We start from the raw sequence: 6,241 nt of genomic DNA, 5'->3' as shown, positions 1-6,241 counted from the left end.
CATGCATTCATTTCCTGGAGATGGAGAGTAGAGACCACGAGTGCACAGAGAGATGGGCTGTACTTCTCGTATCTCAAAATCCTCCTCTCTTCAGAGACAGTTCCTGCCTTTGCACATCTCCCCAGCTCTCTGTGAAAATCCATAATTGCAACACTGTGTTACCAGGATGGCCTTATTTTGACTAGAAAATCCTCTCTCTGGCACTGTGCAATGAGATTTCTTGTTTCAGCATAAGTGGATGGAGTAACAAGTATCTGTGAAATTCAGTATTGTCCTCACTGAATGGCAGTGAAATAAAACCAAGACAGGATATATAAATACATTTTTGCTTCTGGCCTGCCTACCTCAAGTGCTGGGGCATTGTCCAATGCACAGTGTTCTAACTCCACATCACTATAGTCTAAAGAAATAAGTGTGCAACTATTAGGTGAAACTTTACTAAGCCTTTGTTCCTTCCTGGCTTTTTACCTCTTTATGTTTTTGCCAGCTAGAGCTCTGACTTTCTAAAAGAGAAACCAAAAAGACCAAAATAACAACAGAATTTTTCCCTGTTCTGTAAACATGCTTAGGGAACAGAGCATTTGCTTTTGTAAATAGATGTAAAACAGTCCACGTGCATATGTCAGTCATGAAAAAGTCTATCTCTGCATGCCTATGGCATGTGTGTGACCCAGAGAAAATACAGAGTTTGCCTTTGCACAGAGGAAAGAAAGGGCAACTTCCCAAAATAACTCCTCCAGCAGCCTTCAGGCAAACACCTGTGGAGGGAGGTCTCACAGTACCTGTGTGCCAATGGTTTTATCTGCTTTCAGGTCACCTAAGAAAACAAAATCCAGAGGTGAGAGCTCTGCATTGTAAATGTCTGTGAATCCTGCTCTTTATGAGGAAGCAATAGTAGCTTTGCTGCAAGGTTTGGTCTCTGCTTCTCTGCTCACATGTTGAGTTACAAAGGAGAACCATTACAAAATGAGTCTTTGCTTCTGCTCTTCCAGTCCTCATGACTAATGTCTCCAGTCCTCATTCCTAAACCCCAGAGAGATATGAAAACATGGGTTTTTATGTGTGCAAGTTTATAATCATACTGCCTTTCTGTTGGCTTGGAATATGGAGCACTTGCTTATGAGTGCCTGTGCTGTTTGGACATGGTGTATTTTCCACAGGAACTGGGAGTTTTGCATATTTAAGTGCAACTCTAACCTCATGCTTTCCACAATGGAATCTAACTCCTACTTTGATAATATTCCATTATTATTGAAGTTTAAACAGCAGATTTTTGAGCTATCACCTCTGTTTGACTGTGGAATCGGATTCCATGGTAAGGGAAGCGTTGGTATAAAGATATTTAATAATCCAATTCACTGGAGGTTAATTTGAACAGATATCAGAACAGAAATCTTTATTCCTTTTGACTCAAATCTCCAGATGTTTTGGTGCTGTGTTTTCATGTTTCTCATGTGCAAGATAAACCCATTGTTTTCAGAAAGGCATTTTCTAACAAGAGTGAATGTTGGTTTATCAGACTGCTTAGCTTTGCCAGGTACTGCTGGGCACAGCAGTGGATTGAGAAACAAGAAAGCTACAAAGTTACTTTTATACCTTAAAAAACAACTAAACAACACATTTTTCTTCCTGCATTAATGCTTGTTTGTACTTTTCATCTAAGTCAGCACTACACATGTAGAACTTGAAAACATCTCAAGTCCTTGCATGCATATCCATCTTCTGGATTCCTTCCCCTAGAATACCATTTCATAAGGTAGGTATTGCGTGTCTGAGGCTTTCAAGCACTTTGCAGACATTTAATCATTTCTGCCTCTGTGACATAAGTAGTATTAACATGGGAAACCAAAGCAGAAGCTTGCCTAAGGTCAAGCAAAGATCAGTTAAAGAATTTAAACCAAGGCTCCTGTTCTTGGCTCAGACCTATGTGTTCTCTGAGTAGATCACAGTATCTTTCAAAATAGCTTCCCTTCCTCCACCCTTAAAAATGCGGGCTCTGTTTTTTGTCAATAACAGCCTGCATCTGGGAGAAAAACCAAACAATCAAACAAACAAAACCCAGCAAAAACCAGTGCAACTGGGGACTGAGACACGGTTAGACAGCTGTACCTAATTCCTAAAATCATTGCTACAGTTTTATGGTATCCTGCTAGGAGACACCCCCGTTGGATGGCAGGTAGAGCTCTGTCTGTGATCCAGGCACCGGGATCGGGACACTGCAGCCAGGAAAAGAGCTGAGGGCTCTTTTGAGCTCCCTTGTGAAGGGAGCCCTTCACAACTGCCACAGTGGGCCAGTGTGAACACAATGTCTGTGGGCACTTGGGCCCTTCAAACCCACTGAGAAGAGCTGTGGAAAGGCACTGGGCAGTTTGTGACAAAAAGGACAAAGAAGTGTTGCAGTTGGAGAGGAGTGTGTGTGAATTTCTGAGCGAGTGTTTAGTGCTAATCCCTTAATGATGGCAAAGAGGAGCTTCGGTGCTTCTCCCCAGTAAACAATAGGCCCCACATTGCCCTGCCGAGGCCTCTGTCCTTTTAGGACAGCCCACACAGAAAGTGCATCTGAGAAAGCACTCGGAGTTAGTGGAGCAAACCCTGAACCAGTCTGAACCAGTTCAAATATCGCATAGGGTTGTTTTGCTTCTGAAGACTTCCTTGTTAGTCCTTGGAGGCTGTGGCTGGCATTTACTGAGCAATAGCTCATGCTGTCAGACTGAAGGGGGAGGGAAAGCCTCTCCTTGAGTGTGTCAGCAGGGCCATGCAACAGTGCCATTGGATATTCCTGCCCCTCCACGCCGACTCCTTTGTAGTCACTGTCTCTGTCTTGATTTTTGGTTATACTCGGCTCAGTTTCATAAACTCAACATCTGATCCTTTTGTTGCAGCCCTGATGCTTTCTTCTTACATTCAAATTGTTTCTAGGTTAGAAATAAAACATATTTGTTTACAACCCCTACATCATTGCTTACAGAAGGCTTTTTACAGGTGAGACCCACTGTCATTTTCATGACCAAGACAGAGGCAACAAAGGAATAAAACCCCTGATTTTGTTGGAGTTGGAATAGTGTTTAGTGACAATCGATGCTTTAAGCACAAATTGCTCTCATAATCTCTTCACAGTAGACGAGGACTCAGGATGTACTTTATTCTTGAGCATTGCAATTTATGAAGGAAGCAGAAAATGGTTTAGAAAAACAAGTTTTGAGGGAAAATTGGAACAATTATTTTGGTTGCCTAGGAATAAGAAAGGGGAGCTTATGGGAACATGACATATGTTCTGTTACAAGGAGGGCAGTGGTCAACTTTTTCCATTTTAAGCATTCCTTGTTAATTTGGCTAGGAAAGATTACTCAGATTAGAAAACTCATTTTATTTACTCTCCCCAGTGTCTTATTTGGTGAGATTAAGTAATAAAGCATGTTAGTTCTTGCATAGGAGGTTAGATGAACTTTTGCCCAGGAAGATCTGAAAGCACTTGGCTATGGCCAGAGAAGGAGGTGGGTTTGATGGGTTCTTGCAGAGTCATTCCAGAGCTGTACCTCTGTGGCTGCCTCCCTTGGCACAGCACATTGGGCTATATGTGAGATTCATTTTATTTTTCTTTTTTTTTTTTTCTTTAAGAAAAGTCTCAATACACTTTGAATTTTTCCACAGGTGAAAAAGTAGAACAAACAAACAAGAAAGAGCAGCTGACAGACAGGAGAGAGAGAAAGCAGACATTGTTCATTCTGGAACCTGTATAAAGTAAACAGCAAAAAGGTACCAGCTCACAGCTGAAACTGGTTCACACTGAGTTTAGGGAGGATGGATGTTTGTGGATGTGGGCATGTGCTGTGATACATGTATGTGTATACACCTACAGAATTCTACATGTAAACTGTGTGAGAATGTAGCTGCACAGCTATTAGATTACTTGTAGTTTGAGTAGTTTAAAATCAAGTCCTGGGAAATAATGTCACATTTAATCTCTAAAAGCATAGCAAGAAGAGTAAACCCATTCCCAGCAGCAGAAAGAGCAATTGAGTCTGCCTTTGACAGCTGCCACCTGGCATCCTATTAAACTTAACTCTATGAAACTGCCAGGCATAAATCTTCCCTCATCCTGGAGAAAGCTAGAGATGAAAGAAAAAATTATGCTTAGAAGTCAGTCGTGGAAAAGACTTTGATCTTTACCATTAATGTGAAGGTTTTTGCATTTCTCCCAGATTCCCCATTGTCCTTCTGTGGACTAGAAACTCAAATTGTTTTCTGGAACTTGGCTGGGTGTAATGAGAAGTGCAAATTTATCTTGTTACATAGCAGGAGAGCAGGGAAGGTCTGAGATTTGTTTCCACAGAGATTAGTGCAGTTCCTGGATCAGTATGTACAGGAGGAGGTGCTTTCTGTGCTAGATGGAATGGAAGCATTAGTTAGTCTCATGAAGTGAGCAAAAAGAAATTAATTGTGCAGGTTGGCAGCCCTCTGCAAACTGTTTGGGACAGGCAGTGCCTCTGGATGCACTTGTGGCCCTGCAGTTTCTGCTGAATGGAATCTGTCCCGTAAAATCTGTGATGAAGAGCTATTACAAACAGAAGGCTTGATTCAATAGCCCCTATTAACAATTCTTGCTGACTCCATTAGCCTTGCCTTCACAGAGAGTAACTGGAGAGCACCAGGAATGCAATAACGGGGTGTCTGTGCAGACAATGAGCATAATGCCACAAAGGAGGAATCTTAGCTGGGGATGGCAGTCAGGACTGACACACACAGTTGGGTTTTGGTTTATTGGTTTAGTATTTTACAACCTGGCTGCAGTTTTTTTAATCTGACATTATTAAACTAAATTTTCTGTAGTGATAAGTCATATTGTTAAAGCATGAATCACACATGAGTGTGTGCTGAGGCCTATGGTCTCATACTCAGTGTAGTTTTCCTCATCTACCCATCTGTCATGCTGGTATGTATGTGTTTTTGTGGCTTCATTGGGGACTGGATGCAGCAGATAACCTGGTTGTAAAGAGGTTAAAGTGATTGTCACCTGGTGAAAAAGGGGGAAAAAGTTGGGTTGGATCAGCACCTTGAGCCAGCCCGTCACACAGGTACCTGTAGCAGCCTGAGAGCCCTGCCAGGATGGAAACATCTGGGAGTGGAAGGGAAAGGCCACTGCTCCAAAGAGTGATTCATAAAACACTGAATACAACATGCACCTTCCTGGCATAGAAATACTTTTTATGTGTTCAGTGTTTTCCATATGATTTCAAAGCACTTTAAAAGAAAGGAACTTCCCTGTCCTCTTCTGAGAAGGGAGGTTTGATTGTACCTCATGTAACAGAAAGGAAGGGAAAGCTCAAAGAAGTGAGGCAGGCAGGCAGATTGGCCAAGGTCAGGAGAAACTCTGTGGGAAAGCCAGAAATAGCACCTTGTGCTGCAGGCCTGTGCCTTGGCTACAAACCCATCAGTTGGCCCAGGCTGCCTTTGCAAGCTCATTGTCAAACAGGACCAAGTATTCAGTGGCTTGTTTTTCACTGGTGTAAAATAGAAGCATTGCTGAGGACTCCAGATGCTTGTGTACAGTCACTGATGTGTTCAGGAACAGAAGTATCTATTGTAACCCATTTGAAACGTCTGCAGAGAGGCTTTATCACAGTGGCTGGTTGCCTGCAGTAGAACTGCTTTGAGGCATTTTAATGCTGTTTACCTTGCTTTTTCTATAAGCAAGCACAGCTCTTAGGGGATGTGGAGTCAAAGGAAAGCAATGGATTAGCAGAGGTGAGAATGTAAACCTTTAAGGTGGAGGTGCAGTGTGTAGGGTAGAGGCGAGTTTTAAGTGCCTTAAGACAAACACTTTCCCTGCCACAGGCAGCGGTTCAAGCGTAGTTCCGTGTGGGAAGTCTCTTCTGGCCCAAGACTTTCCTGCGACTGTCAGAGACGAGCCGAGGGACGCGGAGCTGCGCCTCGGCAGCGCTTCCCCGCGTCCCTGCCGAGCCCAGCAGCCCCGCGGTGCCGAGCACCCACCGCAGCGCTCGGTGCCGGGCGGGGACCCTGTGCGGCCGCGGGGGAGCGGCGGCAGGTTGCCGGCCGGCCCCAGCCCTGCCCCGCGGCGGCCGCCCCTTCCCCTCCCGGGGGCGGGCGGCGGCGGCGGCAGCGTTAGGACCCGGCGGCGGCTGCGGGGCGGGGGGGGAAGCGCAGCCCGGCGGTTGTTTACTGGGGAGCGCCGGGGCAGGGCTCGCCGAGCTGCGCGGCCGGGCTGGCGGCGGCTCCGAGG

The sequence above is a fragment of the Chiroxiphia lanceolata genome, chromosome 18 (genome assembly GCF_009829145.1).
Source record: "Chiroxiphia lanceolata isolate bChiLan1 chromosome 18, bChiLan1.pri, whole genome shotgun sequence".
Lineage (NCBI taxonomy): Eukaryota > Metazoa > Chordata > Aves > Passeriformes > Pipridae > Chiroxiphia > Chiroxiphia lanceolata.
The sequence above is the reverse complement of the archived record's forward strand: the minus strand, read 5'-3'. Positions refer to the sequence as shown.